This window comes from Danio rerio, chromosome 4, assembly GCF_049306965.1.
Source record: "Danio rerio strain Tuebingen ecotype United States chromosome 4, GRCz12tu, whole genome shotgun sequence".
NCBI lineage: Eukaryota > Metazoa > Chordata > Actinopteri > Cypriniformes > Danionidae > Danio > Danio rerio.
Window position 1 is genome coordinate 41,533,465 of NC_133179.1, and position 23,363 is coordinate 41,556,827.

At 40.0% G+C, this 23,363-nt stretch overlaps 1 long non-coding RNA gene and 11 other non-coding genes across 12 annotated transcripts in view; 9 read left to right on the top strand and 3 right to left on the bottom strand.

Annotated features, from left to right (window-relative positions):
* Positions 1-23,363, top strand: part of LOC103910577 (uncharacterized) — a 201,147-nt gene that overhangs the window by 72,578 nt on the left and 105,206 nt on the right. The window lies entirely within an intron of this gene.
* On the top strand, positions 284-355 carry trnap-agg (transfer RNA proline (anticodon AGG)). Its single transcript has one exon. It is a non-coding gene; the product is annotated as a tRNA-Pro (tRNA).
* Positions 655-726, top strand: trnap-cgg (transfer RNA proline (anticodon CGG)). Its single transcript has one exon. It is a non-coding gene; the product is annotated as a tRNA-Pro (tRNA).
* Positions 3,660-3,731, top strand: trnap-ugg (transfer RNA proline (anticodon UGG)). Its single transcript has one exon. It is a non-coding gene; the product is annotated as a tRNA-Pro (tRNA).
* trnal-aag (transfer RNA leucine (anticodon AAG)) lies at positions 5,714-5,785 on the top strand. The gene has a single exon. It is a non-coding gene; the product is annotated as a tRNA-Leu (tRNA).
* trnap-agg (transfer RNA proline (anticodon AGG)) lies at positions 6,196-6,267 on the top strand. Its single transcript has one exon. It is a non-coding gene; the product is annotated as a tRNA-Pro (tRNA).
* trnar-ccg (transfer RNA arginine (anticodon CCG)) lies at positions 15,908-15,980 on the bottom strand. Its single transcript has one exon. It is a non-coding gene; the product is annotated as a tRNA-Arg (tRNA).
* trnar-ucg (transfer RNA arginine (anticodon UCG)) lies at positions 16,718-16,790 on the bottom strand. Its single transcript has one exon. It is a non-coding gene; the product is annotated as a tRNA-Arg (tRNA).
* On the bottom strand, positions 18,260-18,331 carry trnae-cuc (transfer RNA glutamic acid (anticodon CUC)). Its single transcript has one exon. It is a non-coding gene; the product is annotated as a tRNA-Glu (tRNA).
* On the top strand, positions 18,629-18,701 carry trnar-acg (transfer RNA arginine (anticodon ACG)). The gene has a single exon. It is a non-coding gene; the product is annotated as a tRNA-Arg (tRNA).
* trnae-uuc (transfer RNA glutamic acid (anticodon UUC)) lies at positions 20,182-20,253 on the top strand. The gene has a single exon. It is a non-coding gene; the product is annotated as a tRNA-Glu (tRNA).
* On the top strand, positions 20,883-20,955 carry trnar-acg (transfer RNA arginine (anticodon ACG)). The gene has a single exon. It is a non-coding gene; the product is annotated as a tRNA-Arg (tRNA).

Here is a 23,363-nt window from a genome sequence, read left to right on the forward strand (position 1 = left end):
TGTTTTGTAAGGGCGTTGTGGCTTACACAGAGGCCTTTTTTCTGAGAATGCCGGTTTGTCAGCAGATAGTGTTGCCATGTAAAGTGGCTGTTTTGCAGTTGCTCGTTGGTCTACGGGCATGATTCTCGCTTAAGATGCGAGAGGTCTCGTTTTCAAATCCTGGACGAACCTATGCAGAAGTCCCGGGTCCAAATGAGGCAAAAGCCCTGCTTCAATGTTTGTTAGATAAGGATTTCTGACCATCTGTTCCTTCTGATGTCTTGTAAAATATTCAAGCTTTTGTGGCTCGTTGGTCTAGGGGTATGATTCTCGCTTAGGGTGCGAGAGGTCCCGGGTTCAAATCCTGGACGAGCCCTTGCAGTTATTCTTTTGTTTTACAGGGCATTATGGCTTTCAAAAAAAACGTTTTTCGAAGAATTCCAGTTTGTCAGCAGATAGTGTCGGCACATAAAGCATTCCTTTGCATAGTGGTTTGGTTGTCTAGGACTATGATTCTCGTTCATGCCGTGAGAAATCCCAGATTCAAATTTCGATTGAGCCCTTACAGTTGTCTGCTGTTTTGTAAGGGCGTTGTGGCTTACACAGAGGCCTTTTTTCTGAGAATGCCAGTTCGTCAGCTGATAGTGTTGCCATATAAAGTTACTGTTTTGCAGTGGCTCGTTGGTCTAGGGGTATGATTCTCGCTTCGGGTGTGAGAGGTCCCGGGTTCAAATCCCGGACGAGCCCTTAAAGGTGTTATGTGTTTTACAGGGCACTATGTTTTTCATTAAAATGTCTTTCGAAGAATTCCAGTTTGTCAGCAGATAGTGTCGCCACATAAAACATTCCTTTGCATAGTGGCTTGCTGGTCTAGGAGTTTGATTCTCGTTCATGCCATGAGAAATCCTAGGTTCAAATTTCAGTTGAACCCTTACAGTTGTCTTTTGTTTTGTAAGGGCGTTGTTGCTTACACAGAGGCCTTTTTTTCTGAGAATGCCGGTTTGTCAGCAGATAGTGTTGCCATGTAAAGTGGCTGTTTTGCAGTTGCTCGTTGGTCTACGGGCATGATTCTCGCATAAGGTGCGAGAGCTCCCGTTTTCAAATCCTGGACGAACCATTGCAGAAGTCCCGGGTCCAAATGAAGCAAAAGCCCTGCTTCAATGTTTGTTAGATAAGGATTTCTGACCATCTGTTGCTTCTGATGTCTTGTGAAATATTCAAACTTTTGTGGCTCGTTGGTCTAGGGGTATGAATCTCGCTTAGGGTGTGAGAGGTCCCGGGTTTAAATCCCAGACGAGTTCTTGCAGTTATTCTGTTGTTTTACAGGGCATTATGGCTTTCATAAAAAACGTTTTTCGAAGAATTCCAGTTTGTCAGCAGATAGTGTCGCCACATAAAATATTTCTTGCATAGTGGCTTGCTGTTCTAGGAGTTTGATTCTCGTTCATGCCATGAGAAATCCTAGGTTCAAATTTCAGTTGAACCCTTACAGTTGTCTTTTGTTTTGTAAGGGCGTTGTGGCTTACACAGAGGCCTTTTTTTCTGGGAATGCCGGTTTGTCAGCAGATAGTGTTGCCATGTAAAGTGGCTGTTTTGCAGTTGCTCGTTGGTCTACGGGCTTGATTCTTGCATAAGGTGCGAGAGGTCCTGTTTTCAAATCCTGGACGAACCATTGCAGAAGTCCTGGGTCCAAATGAAGCAAAAGCCCTGCTTCAATGTTTGTTAGATAAGGATTTCTGACCATCTGTTGCTTCAGATGTCTTGTGAAATATTCAACCTTTTGTGGCTCGTTTGTCTAGGGGTATGAGTCTTGCTTTGGGTGTGAGAGGTCCCGGGTTCAAATCCCGGACGAGCGCTTGCAGGTGTCATGTGTTTTACAGGGCACTATGACTTTCATTAAAATGTCTTTCGAAGAATTCCAGTTTGTCAGCAGATTGTGTCACCACATAAAACATTCCTTTGCATAGTGGCTTGCTGGTCTAGGAGTATGATTTTCGTTCATGCAATGAGAAATCCCAGATTCAAATTTCGGTTGAGCCCTTACATTTGTCTGCTGTTTTGTAAGGTCTACGGGCTTACACAGAGGCCTTTTTTCTGAGAATGCCAGTTCATCAGCAGATAGTTTTGCCATGTAAAGTGGCTGTTACAGTAGCTAGTTGGTTTAGGGGTATGATTCTCGCTTAGGGTGCCATTGATTCGTTAGAGAAAGTTTTCTGACTATCTGATGGTTCTGACGCCATGTGAAGTTTTATCAATGTAGTGGCTCGTTGGCCTAGGGGTATGATTCTCGCTTTGTTTGAGAGATGTCCCGGGTTCATATCCCGGACAAGCCCTTGCAGGTATCATGTGTTTTACAGGGCACTATGACTTTCATTAAAATGTCTTTCGAAGAATTCCAGTTTGTCAGCAGATAGTGTCGCCACATAAAACATTCCTTTGCATAGTGGCTTGCTGGTCTAGGCGTATGATTTTCGTTCATGCAATGAGAAATCCCAGATTCAGATTTCGGTTGAGCCCTTACACTTGTCTGCTGTTTTGTAAGGTTGTTGTGGCTTACACAGAGGCCTTTTTTCTGAGAATGCCAGTTTGTCAGCAGATAGTGTTGCCATATAAAGTTGCTGTTTTGCAGTGGCTCGGTGGTCTAGGGGTATGATTCTCACTTAGGATGCCCTTGATTCGTTAGAGAAAGATTTCTGACCATCTGACATCTTGTGAAATTCTCTCAATTTAGTGGCTCATTGGTCTATGGGTATGATTCTCGCTTCGGTTGCGAGAGGACACGGGTTCAGTTCCTGGATTAGCCCTTGCAGGTGTACTGTGTTTTACAGGGCATTATGTCTTTCGGAAAAACGTCTTTCAAAGATTTCCAATTTGTCAGCAGATAGTGTCGCCACATAAAGTATTTCTTGCATAGTGGCTTGCTGTTCTAGGAGTTTGATTCTCGTTCATGCCATGAGAAATCCTAGGTTCAAATTTCAGTTGAACCCTTACAGTTGTCTGCTGTTTTGTAAGGTCGTTGTGGCTTACACAGAGGCCTTTTTTCTGAGAATGCCAGTTCGTCAGCAGATAGTGTTGCCATATAAAGTTGCTGTTTTGCAGTGGCTCGGTGGTCTATGGGTATGATTCTCACTTAGGGTGCCCTTGATTCGTTAGGGAAAGATTTCTGACTATCTGACGCCTTGTGAAATTGTCTCAATTTAGTGGTTCATTGGTCTATCTGTATGATTCTCGCTTCGATTGCGAGAGGACCCGGGTTCAATTCTCGGATGAGCCCTTGCAGGTGTACTGTGTTTTACAGGGCATTATATCTTTCGTAAAAACGTCTTTCAAAGAATTGCAAATTGTCAGCAGATAGTGTCGCCACATAAAATATTTCTTGCATAGTGGCTTGCTGGTCTAGGAGTATGATTCTCGTTCATGCCATGAGAAATCCTAGGTTCACATTTCAGTTGAACCCTTACAGTTGTCTTTTGTTTTGTAAGGGCGTTGTGGCTTACACAGAGGCCTTTTTCTGAGAATGCCGGTTTGTCAGCAGATAGTGTTGCCATGTAAAGTTACTGTTTTGCAGTGGCTTGTTGGTCTAGGGGTATGATTCTGGCTTAGGGTGCCCTTGATTCGTCAGAGAAAGTTTTCTGACTATCTGATGCTTCTGACGCCATGTGAAATTTTATCATAGTAGTGGCTCGTTGGTCTAGGGGTATGATTCTCGCTTTGGGTGTGAGAGGTCCCGGGTTCAAATCCCGGATGAGCCCTTGCAGGTGTCATGTGTTTTACAGGGCACTATGACTTTCATTAAAATGTCTTTCGAAGAATTCCAGTTTGTCAGCAGATAGTGTCGCCACATAAAACATTCCTTTGCATAGTGGCTTGCTGGTCTAGGAGTATGATTTTCGTTCATGCAATGAGAAATCCCAGATTCAAATTTCGGTTGAGCCCTTACATTTGTCTGCTGTTTTGTAAGGTCTACGGGCTTACACAGAGGCCTTTTTTCTGAGGATGCCAGTTCATCAGCAGATAGTTTTGCCATGTAAAGTGGCTGTTACAGTAGCTAGTTGGTTTAGGGGTATGATTCTCGCTTAGGGTGCCATTGATTCGTTAGAGAAAGTTTTCTGACTATCTGATGGTTCTGACGCCATGTGAAGTTTTATCAATGTAGTGGCTCGTTGGCCTAGGGGTATGATTCTCGCTTTGGGTGAGAGAGGTCCTGGGTTCATATCCCGGACGAGCCCTTGCAGGTATCATGTGTTTTACAGGGCACTATGACTTTCATTAAAATGTCTTTCGAAGAATTCCAGTTTGTCAGCAGATAGTGTCGCCACATAAAACATTCCTTTGCATAGTGGCTTGCTGGTCTAGGCGTATGATTTTCGTTCATGCAATGAGAAATCCCAGATTCAGATTTCGGTTGAGCCCTTACACTTGTCTGCTGTTTTGTAAGGTTGTTGTGGCTTACACAGAGGCCTTTTTTCTGAGAATGCCAGTTTGTCAGCAGATAGTGTTGCCATATAAAGTTGCTGCTTTGCAGTGGCTCGGTGGTCTAGGGGTATGATTCTCACTTAGGGTGCCCTTGATTCGTTAGAGAAAGATTTCTGACCATCTGACGTCTTGTGAAATTCTCTCAATTTAGTGGCTCATTGGTCTATGGGTATGATTCTCGCTTCGGTTGAGAGAGGACCCGGGTTCAGTTCCTGGATTAGCCCTTGCAAGTGTACTGTGTTTTACAGGGCATTATGTCTTTCATTAAAATGTCTTTCAAAGATTTCCAATTTGTCAGCAGATAGTGTCGCCACATAAAATATTTCTTGCATAGTGGCTTGCTGTTCTAGGAGTTTGATTCTCGTTCATGCCATGAGAAATCCTAGGTTCAAATTTCAGTTGAACCCTTACTGTTGTCTTTTGTTTTGTAAGGGCGTTGTGGCTTACACAGAGGCCTTTTTTCTGAGAATGCCGGTTTGTCAGCAGATAGTGTTGCCATGTAAAGTGGCTGTTTTGCAGTTGCTCGTTGGTCTACGGGCATAATTCTCGCTTAAGATGCGAGAGGTCTCGTTTTCAAATCCTGGACGAACCATTGCAGAAGTCCCGGGTCCAAATGAAGCAAAAGCCCTGCTTCATTGTTTGTTAAATAAGGATTTCTGACCATCTGTTGCTTCTGATGTCTTGTGAAATATTCAAGCTTTTGAGGCTCGTTGGTCTAGGGGTATGATTCTCGCTTAGGGTGTGAGAGGTCCCGGGTTTAAATCCCAGACGAGTTCTTGCAGTTATTCTGTTGTTTTACAGGGCATTATGGCTTTCATAAAAAACGTTTTTCGAAGAATTCCAGTTTGTCAGCAGATAGTGTCGCCACATAAAATATTTCTTGCATAGTGGCTTGCTGTTCTAGGAGTTTGATTCTCGTTCATGCCATGAGAAATCCTAGGTTCAAATTTCAGTTGAACCCTTACAGTTGTCTTTTGTTTTATAAGGGCGTTGTGGCTTACACAGAGGCCTTTTTTCTGAGAATGTCGGTTTGTCAGCAGATAGTGTTGCCTTGTAAAGTGGCTGTTTTGCAGTTGCTCGTTGGTCTACGGGCTTGATTCTCGCAAAAGGTGCGAGTGGTCCCGTTTTCAAATCCTTGACGAACCATTGCAGAAGTCCTGGGTCCAAATGAAGCAAAAGCCCTGCTTCAATGTTTGTTAGATAAGGATTTCTGACCATCTGTTGCTTCAGATGTCTTGTGAAATATTCAAGCTTTTGTGGCTCGTTGGTCTAGGGGTATGATTCTCGCTTAAGGTGCGAGAGGTTCCAGGTTCAAATCCCGGATGAGCCCTTGCAGTTATTTTGTTGTTTTACAGGGCATTATGGCTTTCATAAAAAACATTTTTCGAAGAATTCCAGTTTGTCAGCAGATAGTGTGGGCACATAAAACATTCCTTTACATAGTGGTTTGGTTGTCTAAGACTATTATTCTCGTTCATGCCGTGAGAAATCCCAGATTCAAATTTCGGTTGAGCCCTTACAGTTGTCTGCTGTTATGTAAGGGCGTTGTGGCTTACACAGAGGCCTTTTTTCTGAGAATGCCAGTTCGTCAGCTGATAGTGTTGCCATATAAAGTTACTGTTCTGCAGTGGCTCGTTGGTCTAGGGGTATGATTCTCGCTTAGGGTGCCCTTGATTCGTTTGACAAAGATTTCTGACAATCTGATGCTTCTGACGCCATGTGAAATTCTCTCAATTTACTGGCTCGTTGGTCTAGGGGTATGATTATCGCTTAGGGTGCGAGAGGTCCCGGGTTCAAATCCCGGACGAGCCCTTGTGGTTATTTTGTTGTTTTACAGGGCATTATGGCTTTCATAAAAAACATTTTTCGAAGAATTCCAGTTTGTCAGCAGATAGTGTCGGCGCATAAAACATTCCTTTGCATAGTGGTTTGGTTGTCTAAGACTATTATTCTCGTTCATGCCGTGAGAAATCCCAGATTCAAATTTCGGTTGAGCCCTTACAGTTGTCTGCTGTTTTGTAAGGGCTTTGTGGCTTACACAAAGGCCTTTTTTCTGAGAATGCCGGTTTGTCAGTAGATAGTTTTGCCATATAAAGTGGCTGTTACAGTAGCTAGTTGGTTTGGGGGTATGATTCTCATTTTAAGGTGCGAGAGGTCCGGCTTCAAATCCTGGACAAACCCTTGCAGAAGTCCTAGGTCCAAATGAAGCAAAAGCCCTGCTTTAATGTTTGTTAGATAAGGATTTCTGGTCCATCTGTTGCTTCTAATGTCTTGTGAAATAATCATGCTTTTGTGGCTCGTTGGTCTAGGCGTATGATTCTCGCTTAGGGTGCCCTTGATTAGATAGAGAAAGATTTCTGACTATCTGATGCTTCTGACGCCATGTGAAATCCTCTTAATTTAGTGGCTCGTTGGTCTATGGGTATGATTCTCGCTTCGGTTGCGAGAAGACCCGAGTTCAATTACTGGATTAGCCCTTGCAGGTGCCCTGAGTTTTACAGGACATTATGTCTTTCATAAAAATGTCTTTCGAAGAATTCCAGTTTGTCAGCAGATAGTGTCGCCACATAAAACATTCCTTTGCATAGTGGCTTGCTGGTCTAGGAGTATGATTTTCGTTCATGCAATGAAAAATCCCAGATTCAAATTTCGGTTGAGCCCTTACAGTTGTCTGCTGTTTTGTAAGGTCGTTGTGGCTTACACAGAGGCCTTTTTTCTGAGAATGCCGGTTGGTCAGCAGATAGTGTTGCCATCTAAAGTGGCTGTTTTGCAGTGGCTCGTTGGTATAGGGGCATGATTCTTGCTTCGTGTGCGAGAGGTCCTTTGTTCATATTCCAGATGAGCCGTTGCAGTTGTCTAGTGTTTTACAGGGCATTATGTCTTTCGTAAAAATGTCTTTTGAAGAATTCCAGTTTGTCAGCAGATAGTATTGCCATGTAAAGTGGCTGTTTTGCAGTAGCTTGTTGGTCTACGCGCTTGATTCTCGCATAAGGTGCGAGAGGTCCCGTTTTCAAATCCTGGACGAACCATTGTAGAAGTCCTGGGTCCAAATGAAGCAAAAGCCCTGCTTCAATGTTTGTTAGATAAGGATTTCTGACCATATGTTGCTTCTGAAGTCTTGTGAAATATTCAAGCTTTTGTGGTTTGTTGGTCTAGGGGTATGAATCTCGCTTAGGGTGCCCTTGATTCCCTTTAGAGAAAGATTTCTGACTATTTGATGCTTCTGACGCCATGTGAAATCCTATCACTTTAGTGGCTCATTGGTCTAGGGGTGTGATTCTCGCTTTGGGTGTGAGAGGTCCCAGGTTCAATTACCGGATGAGACCTTGCAGGTGTCCTGCGTTTTACAGCACATTATGTCTTTCATAAAAATGTCTTTCGAAGAATTTCAGTTTGCCAGCATATAGTGTCGCCACAAAACATTACTTTGCATAGTGGCTTGCTTGTCTAGGAGTATGATTCTCGTTCATTCCGTGAGAAATAACAGGTTAAAATTTCGGTTGAGCCATTCAGCATATAGTGTTGCCCTGTAAATTTGCTGTCTGAGAAAACTATGCTTTTAAGCCAGGGGTCACCAAACTTGTTCCTGGAGGTCTTAAAATGACAACCAAAGAGGTTGTTTACAGTTTTTTCCAGTTGTTTACACACATTTTCTGAAAGCATGTCTCATATTGTCAGAACTCTACACACAAATCACAAGACACACACACATTGGGCAAAACTCTTCAATTCTTATGCAAAATGAAATTATAAGTTCAAAACAATGTGATTTCTTCTCAAAAAGGTATTTTGTTTTCAAATGACACACACAAGCCATCACATTAATAGATATTCATAAGATCAGTTGAACACTAATGTGCTTAATGTAAAACACTATGACCACTTCTTCTCTATTCATCATAATGACTTTCTGTAAGCCTTCTTCTGTTCAGTGTTACACTTACTACAGACAGTACATAGACCTACAGAAGTGCATTGTAAAATTTTTCGAAAATTGTTTTAATACAAAACAAACAAATACCAAATATATTTTACTGTATTTTCCTCACAAAAACAGCGTACACAGTGTTCATCCCAACCAACACAAAGTTGCAGAAAATGTGGTCTACATATACCATCAACAGAAGTGTTTACTAAATACAGTTACAGAAAATACATAAATAAATAAATAAATAAAAAACAGCTATACTGCATTCTCTTTTCTGTTTTGGTGTGGCCAAGCAGTGGGGCAAATGTCACCTTGCATGGCAAATCCAGCCACGAAAAGCATCAACTGCTATAGCTTGGAGAAGGGGTATACATGTGTTTGGATTTCGGTCATACACTTTTCATCTCCAGGCAGGAAAAAAATCCTCAATAGGTTTGAGGAATGGAGAATATGGAGGGGGAGATAAACAACTTAAAAACATGGGTGTGCAGTCAACTAGTTGTGAATCAGATGAGCTCTTAAATGTAACTCATTTTGTCGCACTATCCATTATGCCTCAAAGCTATACAGTTTTATAATTAATTTCGTTAATCTCTATAAAAAAAGCACACGCACCACCTGAACTAAGGCGCTGATGGGATTTGAGCCCAGGATCTCCTGTTTACAAGGCATTTTGACCAGCTAAGATACAGCGCCACAAAAATTAATTGTAAGAGACATTTGCCCGATAACAAAAATCGAAGAAGAAATAAATATACAACAAAAACCAGCATGTCAGGATGCAGAAAATGCTGACAAGACGGACGTGGTCTTTTAGAGTCTGGATGATCATGTCTCAAACCTGACCGGTAACCTGGCCTCTGTTCAAGATCAAAGCAAAAAATGCATTATTTTATTTTTATTTAATCTACCCTTAATCATGTGTTAATTGTTTTTTGGAATATCCACTTTTGATGAGAGTTTTTAAGACTTAATGAAAACTGATGTTTTTTTTTCAGACCTAATTGAAGAGAATGAGGGAAGTAAAGAGGAGGAACATCATGTCAAAATTGAGGAAAAAAACAATTTACAGACTGATGGTATTTTAAAAAGGAGAGACAAGAATGCTGTTTATTTACAAATGTGTTAAGCTGAGATAATGCATACACTGTAAAATGCTAATGGTTTTTTTCTCCCCTTTGTTTGTTTGCTTGTGCATCTTCTTCTGGTTTTTCATTGGTGAGATGTTCTATTAAAGTCAGTTGCTGAATGTGATCTGCTCTGCATTCAAATTAATTGAAGTGTGAACTCTTTTCTGGATTTGGATTGTCTCAACTTCCATCGGTGCGTGTCTAATTGTGGAGTTGGACTGGCGAGCCTCCCATTAAGTGGATTTTTTGGATACACCCGTTGGAAAGATACAAAGTGAAACCTATTCAGCGTCATGGTAAGAGTGTAAATTTACAACAAACTCACAAGTGCAACATCCTGGATCTCTGGAACTGAATTTGCAACCTAGTTGTTTTGCAAAAGAATCTTTTTGAGTGTTCATCACCTGTACTGGACTTTTGGGAAAATTTGAAATGTTTTAAGTAAATGTTTTATTTTCATTTTTATTTTATTTGTACATTGTTTCATTGGAGTGTTCATTTGTTGCAATTTTTGAAGCTTTATAGAGAGAAGTTAATTGGTTTAAGAAGGGAAACCTTGATTATATATTAAATAATAAAACAATTTTAATATTGTACTATTAAGAGGGTTTTGGACGATGGCATTATATAGCATGGTATGGTGATGCGTAACCAATTGGACTTTAAAATTTTTAAGTCTAGACATTCAAACATGCAGTGCTATCGTTTTTACCGTTTCTTTTTTCGATTAAACAATTACCCCCTGTCTGGTTTTGTGGCTTAGTTAGTCAAAACACCTGTCTAGTAAACAGAATATCCTATGTATGAATCCCAGCAGTACTTTATCTGCAGTGAGCTGTGCTTTTATGGTATGAGAGTACCAAAAATTGCTTTCTGTGCAACAGTGCTAGAGGCAGGAGCTCTGTGGTGCAATGGATAGTGCATTGGACCTCTAGGCTGTGAGCTGAGGCCAGTGCGAGCCAGGACGAGCCGGGGCAATTGCCCAGGAGGTTAAGCAGTGAGGCCGAAATCATGTTGCGTTTCCACTGTCGGGCTAGTAGCTCGCAGCACGTCACGCAAACCCCGCCCCATAACATCCCCCGAATCAAACGTCACACAACCCGCCCACTTCAGCAGGAATCAGCCAGATAAAGCACACCATCACATCCTCACGAAACCATTCAAATAAAGACAACTGAAACAAACAATTGACACGTTACTGTACAACATTACATTTTATGTCTATACGCACATGCCTGTGTGTTCTCATTCATCATATTCATTTACTCACCGACCGACTGAATTTGAAACTAATTTTCATGCGAAGCAATACGCCCCTTCAGCTACTCCAGAACGCAGCAGCATGAGTGGTCTTTAATGAATTGAAAAGAGCACATGTCACTCCGCTACTCACCCGTTTGCACTGGCTGCCAGTTGCTGCTCGCATCAAATTCAAAGCTCTGATGTTTGCCTACAAAGCAACCTTTGGCTTTGCTCCCTCTTATCTGCTCTCACTTCTGCAGATTTATATGCCCTCAAGAAACTTGCGTTCTGTGAATAAACTTCGCCTCGTGGTTCCATCCCAAAGAGGGAAGTAATCACTTTCCCGAACTCTCGCATTCAATCTGCCCAGTTGGTGGAATGAACTCCCTAACTGCAACAGAACGGCAGAGTCACTTGCTGTCTTCAAGAAACGACTAAAAACTCAACTATTTAGTCTCCACTTCACTTCCTAATCTGCAATTGCCTCTAGCTATACCACTAACTGTACTCAAAAAAAATTCTTACATTACTAATGCTTTCCTTTTTAGACTTTACACACCTGAAACTTGCCTACAGCACTTATTTATTGTTGCTCTTATAGTTGTGAAAATTTCTTCCTTGTCCTCATTTGTAAGTTGCTTTGGATAAAAGCGTCTGCTAAATGACTAAATGTAAATGTAAAACAGCGAGCTGTGTACACGCCCCCAAAATGACACATTATAACACATCATAATAAAAAATCTGAATTGTTTTTTGAACTGAACCTAAACTGGCACACTCAGAAGAACCATAATAATAATGTTAAATCATAAAAAAGGGGTAAACTATGTTACCTTTAAGCAATGTGTTAACTTTACTATTTATTCTATAATCATCAAGATTGATAAAAAAGTTCAACACATTCACACAGCAGTGAACGTGCACACACACACACACACACACACACACACACAGTTGGTACAGTAGGCCTACATACTGCATCTACCTTGGAAGAAGCGATGTGGTCCTTTAAAGTGTTGTTTTACATATGGAACCTGATTAAATTTTACTATAGTGTCTTTGTAAAAACAGCTGTCCAATCCCTGAAAATAGAAAAAAAAAGTTGTAAATAAAGAAACTGCAAAGAAACGATTCAATCATATTGAAGAAATTTGAACTAATTTTCTAACACAGCTAGCGGTCTAGGTCCCTGATGGAATATGGCTCCCCAGACATGAATTTTTCTGGATGCTTTGCTTTCGGTTTTACAACATGGCGGTTTATTAATAGGGTAGTATAAAGCAAATAGCCTAAATAAAGAGATGCATGAATGAATGTTAATTGAATCTTTTCATTATGGCATTGATCAAAATGGCTTACCTGGCTTTTCCATAGGTCCACCTGAGTTGTTTTAATGGTTTTCTAATAGTGCAGACTGATGCTTTTAACTGTATTCTAAACAGAAGCTCGCTCTGAATCTTTTTAGCAGATCGCTCATTGTCCTTGTGCAGTTTTTCGTCAATCGTTTTAAGTGCAGCACTATACAACAAACAAACACATACAAAAAATTTATTAATAACTTTTTGACATCAGTGTTGCTGAAATACTTGATTTGACAAGATGATAATACACAATACCTGTTCATTTTCCTTGCAGTTGTTTTTCTAGGAAGGCCTACAGGTCTTTGATGTCTATAGAGTCGTCTTATAGTGGTGTTGTAGACGTGCACACCCGACTGCAACAGGAAAGCCCTGATGTCAGCAAGAGAGTGCTTTGATGTGTTGATGCATCAGTTTTTTTTTCACTGCAATAATTGGTTGAAATGATCTGAAATTAAAGCTATAAATGAAACACAAAACGGTTATGATAGCTAAGTGATTTTGAGTCGATTTGTTAATGTGCTGCAATATGCAGAAAGGTTGTTAACTGTGCCCGATGAACTGTGAAGTTTGCGGCCATCCATTAACATGATCATCAACGTAAATGGATGAATAAAACTAGCGCACGCATTGCACTGGCAAAAATAATCATCATGATTATGAATGTGTTGCTTAAATGTTTGTATAAACGCATATTATGCAAAAAGCTTAGTTTGGTATTGTGAGAATGAAGATATCTGCACATTTGTAGTCAGTTTTTTGTAGTTAAAGTTTGCTTAACCAAAGATTGATCTTATCCACCTGTGACCCACCCATAAGTAAATATGCAGACAAGTTTTTGATTAGCTGACCGGAGCATTAACAGCACCCAGTGATATAGCTGAGGAATCAAGTGGGATAAACATGATAGAGGGATTAAATGGTAAAGTACGGGGGAATTTCGACAAAAACGCAGGGTTAAGTTGCCTAAAGAAACTTTCCGGTAATAGGTCAGTAAAAAATATATATTTTATAACATCCTCTTTTTGATAGACGTCGTCAAACATTCTGCCCAAATGCTCAGGAGAAACCTAATCATATTAACATTTCCCTAGACTATATGACACTTGATAGGTAATTTCCCTTTATTTATGAGAATAATTTAAGGATGTTGCATATTATTCGGTTATCAAGGAAATTGTTAAGTGTTGCAGGACATAAGTGCAAGTAATAAAATATAGACTAGGCTATAGCTTATATTTTATTCATTCATTCATTTTCTTATCAGCTTAGTCCCTTTATTAATCCGGGGTCACCACAGCGGAATGAACAGCCAACTTATCCAGCAAGTTTTTACACAGCGGATGCCCTTCCAACCGCAACCCATCTTTGGGAAATAGCCTTTATCTCCTTGCGCTCAACAGCTATAATAAAGCTTTACATTTATTTTATTTATTTATTTTTTTATTTAACCATGTCAGACAAAAACATAAACACTTGTTTGCGCAGGACTGGATGACAGAAAAGAAGGTAGGTTTCTGATGGTTTTACTCTCTGTTTGCGTAATTTCTAAATGCTCTGTTTGCGTGATTTGATTAATGTCATCTTATCCAAATGCTTCATATTTAATATTTCAAAACTCTTTTGTTGTGTATTGTTTTTTGTACATATAATTTAGCTATGCCCCATATGGTCCAAAACCTTACAGGTAGACAAATCTAAGCTTAAGTTTTTAATAACACAAATATAAATATGCATATAATAAACAATACTGCTGCTAATAATAACATTATAAAAAAAGCAAGTTGTTATGAATGAACTAAAAACAAGCCACCCGAGATGAAGAAGGCATGGAGGCAGCAGTTTTTATATTTATGTAGAAAATAATAACTTTTGTAATATTTTAATCCTTTGAAACATATTTGCGTGTTGCTGTAACAACTTGTCTATTGCTACTTTGCAACAATTTTTTGTAAAAAAAAAAAAAAGAAAGCTAAAGGATTAGGGTAAGTTGATAAATTTAGGCTACTGTATACAGTACAGGCTATTGACATATTCAAAAGATAGGCAAAGATTCACAGCTTTGCATTCCCACCCACATTTCACAACCTGTATGAGCCCATAAGGCCGCAAGTGCCACAGACCCTGTAGAACTTTTCTTAGCTGATCTTCTGCGTGACCTATTTAGTCATTAATAACAGCTCATCTTTTTACGGAAAGAGGACCAGGAACTCAAAAAGGGTAATTATTACACCATTCTTTCTTTCCGTTATCTCCTTCATGATTATTTGTACTGTTTTCCTACATTTCATGTTTTAAAATCATTTTAACTAACTTAAGAAAACAGTGGAGAAGAGGGTGAAGAAGCGCATGGTCTCCAAAATAGCGGTAATTTAATAATATAATAATATATATGTATAATAAAAAAAATATTTTCTGAAATCAACTCGGCTGGCCCGATTCCATATTCAAGTTGGTAAACCAATTTACTGTTCCACCAAACATTATCATACACCATAGTAGCATGTAGGCTATAAAAAGGCAACATATCGACTTATGAGCACGATGATTGACATATAATATTTGTAAATGAGTGGTTGGTAAAACCTCTTCTTGGTTCACCGCAAATCTTGCCTTAAAAGGAAAGTGCATAATTTAGCCTTACCCTGAGTTTGTTTACACTCTGCCTGTATTAACATACATGCTGTATTTTAATATGGCTAATTTGGATGAATTGGCTCTAACTTTTGACAGCTTTTTCTTCTTTTTACGCGGTTATGTGCAAATTATATTTCACACGCAAGGTGACTAAAAATTAAAATTAAAATACCAAAGATACTGAGCCATTACTACAAGTAAAAAAACCAAACAAAAAACAAAACAACAATTATACTTTAAAGGAGAACATTGACGTTTCGAAAAAATGAACTGAACTACAACTAAATTATTAAAAATAAACTTGCGGGACTTCATTTATGTCCTGCGGCAAAATGATTTTTTTTTTTTTTGTACTTTTAGTGATCTGCTTGAGGTAGGTGAATTTATTTTTATGCTTAATCAACAACAAAATCATAAGTAAAAATGTAAATGAAGATATAAATGAAAAAGCTTAATAAATGACTGTCCTAGTCCTATCAAAATAGCAAACAACATCTTTTTATATTTAGGCTAAAAGACTGCTTTATTTATTTATTTAGGCCTACTTATTTGTTCTGAATGTTTGTGCTTATATTTGAGTTGTTTTTTATTTCTTCAATTCTACTTTCCAAAATAAATCCTCATTGCACTTAACAAGTTTACAATGATAATAAAGCGTGTTAACAAATGTTTAATGATTAATAAAGGAATTATAATGCTTTGTTTTATCGTTTCATCTTTATTTATAAGAACAGTAGCATATTTACAGCTGCTGTATAGGCTATTTCTGTCTGTTAGCATCCCTTTGTGCCCCCTGGCGGCATATTCACAGACTGCGGTCATACATTAAAAACTCGTGCTTGTCCATTTAAAGCGGCGGCGGTATATGCCACGGCGGTAATAGCCACATTGAACTCTCAACTACTGTAAATCATTCTAACATGTACAATACAGACAAAAAAGCAGTGGCAATGGTTTGGTTATTAGATTTGTTTATGGATCTTGAAAAACCCACCAGCTTTATATGTAAGCACAGAGTACCCTTTTAGTCATAACAGGAAATATGTATGACAATGAAGGAAGTTAATGACACACAAACACATCTCAAGAAGGTTTTCACAGCTACTGTGTTTTATCCAACAACCATTGCTCCCAAGTTGAAGTGAGACCTTCAAAAACAACCCAGGTGGGACTTGAACCCACAATCCCCAGCTCCGGAGGCTGATGCCTTATCCATTAGGCCACTGGGCCACGTCACTAATAGTACAAACATTTTATTTCTGCTGTCATTCACATTCTTGTCTCATCGGTCCTGGGGTATGGTTCTAGCGTATAGTGCGACTGGTCTTGAGAGTTTCAAATTCCAGTCAAGGCCACTCTCATTAACTTGAAATCACAACCTTTCTGCTGCTATTTTCTTGTTTGCATTTCATCATCATCCACCTAACATGAGACCATTATTTGAAAGCCACCGGGTACTTGAAGTCAAGATCTCCATTACCAGAGCGTAACGTGATTGGATAATTCACGCAAGATTGGATGAATCTTAATTGAAGTGTGCAGCAAGTCTGAGAATTTGAAGCGAACTATTGACCTTGGATCATCACGCATAAGCTTTGAGGAGACATGTCAGGATTTTTTCCATACAATTTATATGTAACCCAACAAACACAACCCAAATGGGACTTAAACCCACAATCCCTAGCTTTGAAGGCTGATTCCTTATCCATTAGGCCACTGGGCCAATACTAGCGTTTGCCATATCTGTTGTATGGCTCAGGAAGTTCTTATAACTCAGAAAACAGCACTTTAGGATTCCTATACCATATTGCATTCAGACGATCTGGTGTGTACACCTAATGACAAAACAGATTCTCTAAAGAGTTTTCCATTGTCATGTCTTTTTGACCTAAGGGTATAAACCTAGCTTTTTGAAGATCACACTGAATTGTGCTGCATAGCCAACTTAATAAGAACTGTATCAAAGACAACCCAGGTGGGACTTGAACCCACAATCCCCAGCTTCGAAGGCTGGTGCCTTATCCATTAGGCCACTGGGCCATTTGTACTGCCTGTGAACTGTAATACGCATCCAGGGAGTTGCTGACGCACATAACAAAAAACAACATGAACAAAAAGTAGATTGGACCGGTTTCACTGAATTTTTTTGTGGCACTGCCAAACAGACAAAAAAGTAGCATCTTATAGGATTTCTTTGAAGGAATTCAATTAGAATTTTGATCATATTTTGGAACCATTCCTATAGGATTGTTTTATAGTACAATACATAAAAATCCTTTTGGATAATTTCTACAGTATTTCAATGAGATCTAATTTATATCTTAATTAAGATATGCTTTTTTTTTATAAGATATGCTATTTTTATACAATAGTTTTGAATCTATTATGCTGTTTGCTAAAGCTCACCTTCATGTACTTGAGTGTACAGTATTACTGCACAAATTTCCAAAGAAACATGTCCATACCAAAAACATATACAATGTTGCTAGACCAAACTGTGGGCTGGTCCACTCGAAACAGAATTTCACTTTGGGCCCATAGCAAGTCCACACAAAGTGGAGTGTATATAGCCACAATGGGCGAAGTATAGGTATACTATCTGAGTCAGAAGTATGTCCTATGAGCATGCTCTGTGGGCATTTAGTAATTAACAAAATAGTTAGGTCCCACTAATACTAAGTTGAGTCCAGGCACAAAATGTGCCTATAAGGTCCCAGTAAAGCACTTTTATGCAGGGCCATTGTGGCTTTAACACAAAACAAAACTAGTTCACTTCTACTATGTAGCAAAACAGCACAATATCACTTCAACTGCATAATTACATATTTTGAAAGAATAAACTAAAATCAGTAATAAATGAAACATCTAAAAATATAAAGACAACATGGACTATTTTTCAAAGGTTTGGGACAAAACTGCTTTAGTTTATAAAAATGCAGATATAAAAGTAACCTTGTAAATAATTATTCCTTTTTAATATGTTAACTTTTCCATTTGAATATGTTAAAATATAATTTATTCCAATGATGTTAAAGCTGCATTTGAGGCATTTGTGTCCTACATAAAATAATTTGAGACAAAACAACAAAACATATAAAATATACTTAGTTAAAAGAAAAACAAAGTAAGATTTTCATGTGTGTATTTGTACCTTAAAGGGTCACGAAACTCCAAAACACATTTTTTGAGCTGTTGACAGTCATATATGTTGTCCCACACTGCTAAAAACACTATTAGGACACAAATATTTCACTAAAAAGTGTAAATTGGTTGTTTTTGCGTGATTTCAAGCAAATTTGTACTTGCGGTTTGAAACTAATTTTTGAAGCTGCGTCTTAACCATGAGATAATAGTGTGTATTCCAGTGTGCAGACTGGATGTCTGTGCCAGAGTGTGTCTTATTACGTCTTACAGTGCGGCTCGAAGGACATCTTTTGCATTCAGAGCTGCTTTCGTGAAGAGATCATCGGCAACATTGCTCAAAGTTTACCATAGAGGTGAAAAGGAAGTTCCCTGACCGGGAATCGAACCCGGGCCGCGGCGGTGAGAGCGCCTAATCCTAACCACTAGACCAACAGGGAAGGTCTGGCTGAAGGTTGCCCTCAAGTCTAGCTGTGGGCCTCCACCCAGGTGTGCTGCAGCTGCTCTGACAAAAATAACTCTAACCTTTGCAACCTCCTCCTGGGGAAGAGAAAGTCTCAGAGCCTGGATCACAGTTCTTCTTGGGAGGGACTGTCACATGCTCGGTGTAAGAGCATCCTATCGACACCACAACTTGCCATGACAACAAAGCACAGCATGCGTTGAAGGAACTCTGTGTTCACCGAGCCGTGTCCTCTTTCCAATCAGCATGCTACTGAGCACTGCTGACGCGGACTGGGCCAGTGGCGCAATGGATAACGCGTCTGACTACGGATCAGAAGATTCTAGGTTCGACTCCTGGCTGGCTCGTTCAGGATCTTTTTGCGTTGCTCTCAGTGCAGTGTGGTCGCGGTTTGCCCCTGCCGGAGTTGTTCGGTTCTACTCTGGAGTGAATCGAGTTTCTGGGGCCGCCAGCACAGAGCCTGTGGGGTGCTCTCCTGGGTTCAAAGGCTGCCCCATCTGCTCTCATGTCTTGGTCCCGTACGTCCCTCAAGACTTCCAGAAGAAACCAGTACAGCCACTCTCCTGGGAAGACGGCAGTGACAGCTTGTAGACCAAATAGTTTGCTGTGAGGCTAAGGCGTTCTACTGCAGCACAGATACGCATTCGAAAATCAGACAATATTCAAAAACAAAGTGCCAGCCTAAAACAAGATTGCAGTCAAAATGACCACCTCAGACAAGTGTGAGCAATGTTTCCGTCTCTGTTATATGTCGGCAAATATGCCACACAGTGCAGACGCTCATACTACTGAAAAGGAAGTTACCTGACTGAGAAAGGTATCAATAGAAATCGGAGCCTGCTCCAAATGGCCTGGTCAGCTCCAAGCGGGTGAGACTTGAGCTCCAAGTGGGCTGTAAAAACTTACTGGAGTTTTCATTCATTTAATGTCTGGTACAAGACACTGCGCCCAACCAATTATGTTTGAATGTCAAACCTACCCCAATCCTTAACCCAACCTCACAGTTTCCTGCTGTGTTTTATCAACCTCCCAACCTACCCCAACTCTTAACCCAACCTCACAGTAACAAACCTCCATGTGGGTTTCATTGATTCAATGTCTCGTACATGGCGCAGAATACAACCTATCGCAGTTTATTAAAATCACACCTACCCCAGCCCTAGGCCCAACCTCACGGTAACCTGCTGTGTTTTATTCAATTTTACTCCTACCCCAACCCTAAACACAACCTCAGAGTAAGCAGTTTATATATATTTTTTATTTTTGTGAATGTCTACTACAGCTACATCAATCGCAAACCCAGCCTACGTGCGGCATAAGTGCCTACCACTTAGAGGTCATCCAGGCAACTTGCAGTGTAATCTCCTCCACTTGTAGGTCTCTGAGCTGCAGCAACACCTAAGCGCTCTGACACACAGACACAAAAGAAACCATTGCTTTTAAACTCCTCTTGGAGAGGAGAGAGTCTCCGACCCTGGATCTCAGCTCTTCTATGGAGGGACTGTCAGGAATCCTGTAAGAGCATCCCATCCACACAACCTCTTGCCATAAAAACAAAGCAGAATTTGTGGTGAAGGAACTCCGGGTTGACAGAGCCTTGTCCTTGCTCCAAGCAATGTGCTAACAAGGTGCTGAACAGAGTGACGGCGGCACAAAGGTTAGCGTTTATGACTACGGATCAGAATGTTCTCAGTTACGGAAACCAAGAAACTGTGTATGAGAGAGTGCGTAAGTGTATGAGTGGCACTTGTGCAAGCGGAGCAGAGACGTGCCAGCGATCAGAATGAACTGGAGTTTGTGCCAAGACTGGCTTTCCAAAGTGGCAGCTTCCATATGGTCTAGCGGTTAGGATTCCTGGTTTTCACCCAGGCGGCCCGGGTTCGACTCCCGGTATGGGAAGGCTTGAGTGCTTTTGCTTCTGTCCTTTTTGGCCAGCGGTCGGACTGCAGCTACCTTATAGGATGTGGTTGTGAAACTGCCCCGTAAGCCTTCGATAGTTCAGTTGGTAGAGCGGAGGACTGTAGGTGGGATGATGGCAATCCTTAGGTCGCTGGTTCGACTCCCCCTCGAAGGACATCTTTTTCGCTCAGAGCCGCTTTCTTGCCTTCGTCAAGTGAGTTCACGACTGCTCAAAGTTCCGCATGGAGATGAAAAGGAAGTTCCCTGACCGGGAATCGGACCCGGGCCGCGGTGGTGAGAGCGTCGAATCCTAACCACTAGACCACAAGGGAAGGTCCGGCTGAAGGTTCCCCTCAAGTCTAGCTGTGGGTCTCCACCCAGGTGTGCTGCAGCTGCTCTGACAAAAATAACTCTAACCTTTGCAACCTCCTCCTGGGGAAGAGAAAGTCTCAAAGCCTGGATCACAGTTTTTCTTGGGAGGGACTGTCACATGCTCGGTGTAAGAGCATCCTATCGACACCACAACTTGCCATGACAACAAAGCACAGCATGCGTTAAAGGAACTCCATGTTCACCGAGCCGTGTCCTCTTTCCAATCAGCATGCTACTGAGCACTGCTGACGCGGACTGGGCCAGTGGCGCAATGGATAACGCGTCTGACTACGGATCAGAAGATTCTAGGTTCGACTCCTGGCTGGCTCGTTCAGGATTTTTTTGCGTTGCTCTCAGTGCAGTGTGGTCGCGGTTTGCCCCTGCCGGAGTTGTTCGGTTCTACTCTGGAGTGAATCGAGTTTCTGGGGCCGCCAGCACAGAACCTGTGGGGTGCTCTCCTGGGTTCAAAGGCTGCCCCAACTGCTCTCATGTCTTGGTCCCGTACATCCCTCAGGACTTCCAGAAGAAACCAGTACAGCCACTCTCCTGGGAAGACGGCAGTGACAGCTTATAGACCAAAATGTTTGCTGTGAGGCTAAGGCGTTCTACTGCAGCACAGATACGCATTCGAAAAGCAGACAATATTCAAAAACAAAGTGCCAACCTAAAACAAGATTGCAGTCAAAATGACCACCTCAAACAAGTGTGAGCAATGTTTCAGTCTCTGTTATATGTCGGCAAATATGCCACACAGTGCAGACTGGGCCAGTGGCGCATACTGGCACCTGTAAGTCGTGGTTATTCTTGGCTACACCGGCCAATCACGTTCCGAGTTGGAACCAAGATTTTTCTTAATTCATGGTTACGCTGGCCAATCACGTCCCAAGCTGGAACCAAGATTCACCCTATACTTGGTTACGACAGCCAATCATGTTCCGAGTTACAATGAACGCTATGGCCAATCAGAGCCCTTATACCATTCAAGATTTGTACTGTAATACCAGATTTCGTTGCAGATTAATTCGGACAACAATTGCAAACTAAGTATTTTTATAACAAGTTGGTTTAAATGAATAACCATTACAGTAACATTAATTACTACAACACGATTATTATATGATTGTTATAGATGTTGTATAACGTTATTTGGTAAGATTAACTTAGCTGACCAAGCACTCTTTAAAGTTTTACTACAAACATTTTAATGCAGTTATTATACATTACAACACTTTATATTATTATTTACTACCATAGTTACAATAATGCCCGTGCATTATTCTAACACATCAATGAATCACTCACTTATAATAAATATAAGGCTCATTTCATCAGTCACTGATTATAAACAAATATTATAATAACGCTCACATATGACTACATCACTAATCATAAACTAATCTAATAAATCAATCACAAAGCAAAAAAACAATATGGATCACGCATGAATGCATCACTAATAATAAACCAATAATAGAATAATGCTCACACATTAATTCATCACTAATAATAAAGCGATAATATAAGGGTCACACATTAATGCATCTTCAATAATAAACCAATAATATAATAATGCACACGCATTAATTTATCCCTAATTATAATCCAGTAACAAAGTTTACATTAATAATCTTCTTTAATTTTCTATTTCACAGACAAAGATTAAATTTAGTAACAGACTAAAATATAAGTAACTTCAATTAAAAGTAATAGTTTGATATATTGAATATGTATGAAGACAGTTGTGCCTTGTCTACTAAAGAAAGACAATTGATTGATTTATGTTTAATACAAGCAAGGCGTATTGCTTTATGCTGGAAAAAAGTTAATCGTCCCTCCATTGGATTTTGGTTGAGAAACCATATAACATGCTTGGCTCTTGAAAAGCTCACATATATAATAAGGAAAAAATCCGCTGAATTTTGTGACATCTGGGAATTGTTTTTGAACTTTGTAAAAAACGGAGATATTGAAGAAGCTTCGGAAGTCTGAAGTTGTGGGATGTTAATTGGTGCTTGATTTTTTTTTATTTATTTATTTATTATATTTTTTATGTGTATATGTATATGTGTAATTTATTATTTTATTTATTTGCATTTTTTTAATTATTTATTTATTTTTATATTTTTTTTCCCTTAGCCTGTCTAGGGTAAGTTTTGGGTTCAATACTCAATAAAGACATGTTATACAAAAGTAATAGTTTGAATGCACTGCTTTTACATGTAATAAAACAGTAGTTTTCAAAATGTAGAAAATATTTTCTTTTTGGAAATGAAAATGTTGTCTTCAAAAAATGTACGTATGTAAATTACGTATGTAATGTACATTATTACATTACAAAAGAGATAAAATAAAATTTCACTTATTCACTGTCTCAACTAGGACAAACATTGTTATTAATGATGTAATTATTTTATTGATGGCAGCCTGAATCTGACAAATAGAGGCAACAAAAGTAAAGGAAGCTAACAAAGGAAAGTCATACAGAAAACTGTCCCCAGAGGCAGTACTGGACAAGACCAAAAAAACTTAAATGAGCACCACGGAGATGTGATTAACAGAAAACATCTGCTGGGTTTCTTTGAAATCCAGTTTGGTGAATTTTGTGGCCAAACATTCAGGTGGGTGGCTGAAAATGCGAGCTGGAACCGAGGAATCATCAGGGTGAAAAGAGAGGTATAGCTGGGTATCATCAGCATAGCAGTGGTAGGAAAATCCATGTTTCTGGATGACTGGTCCTA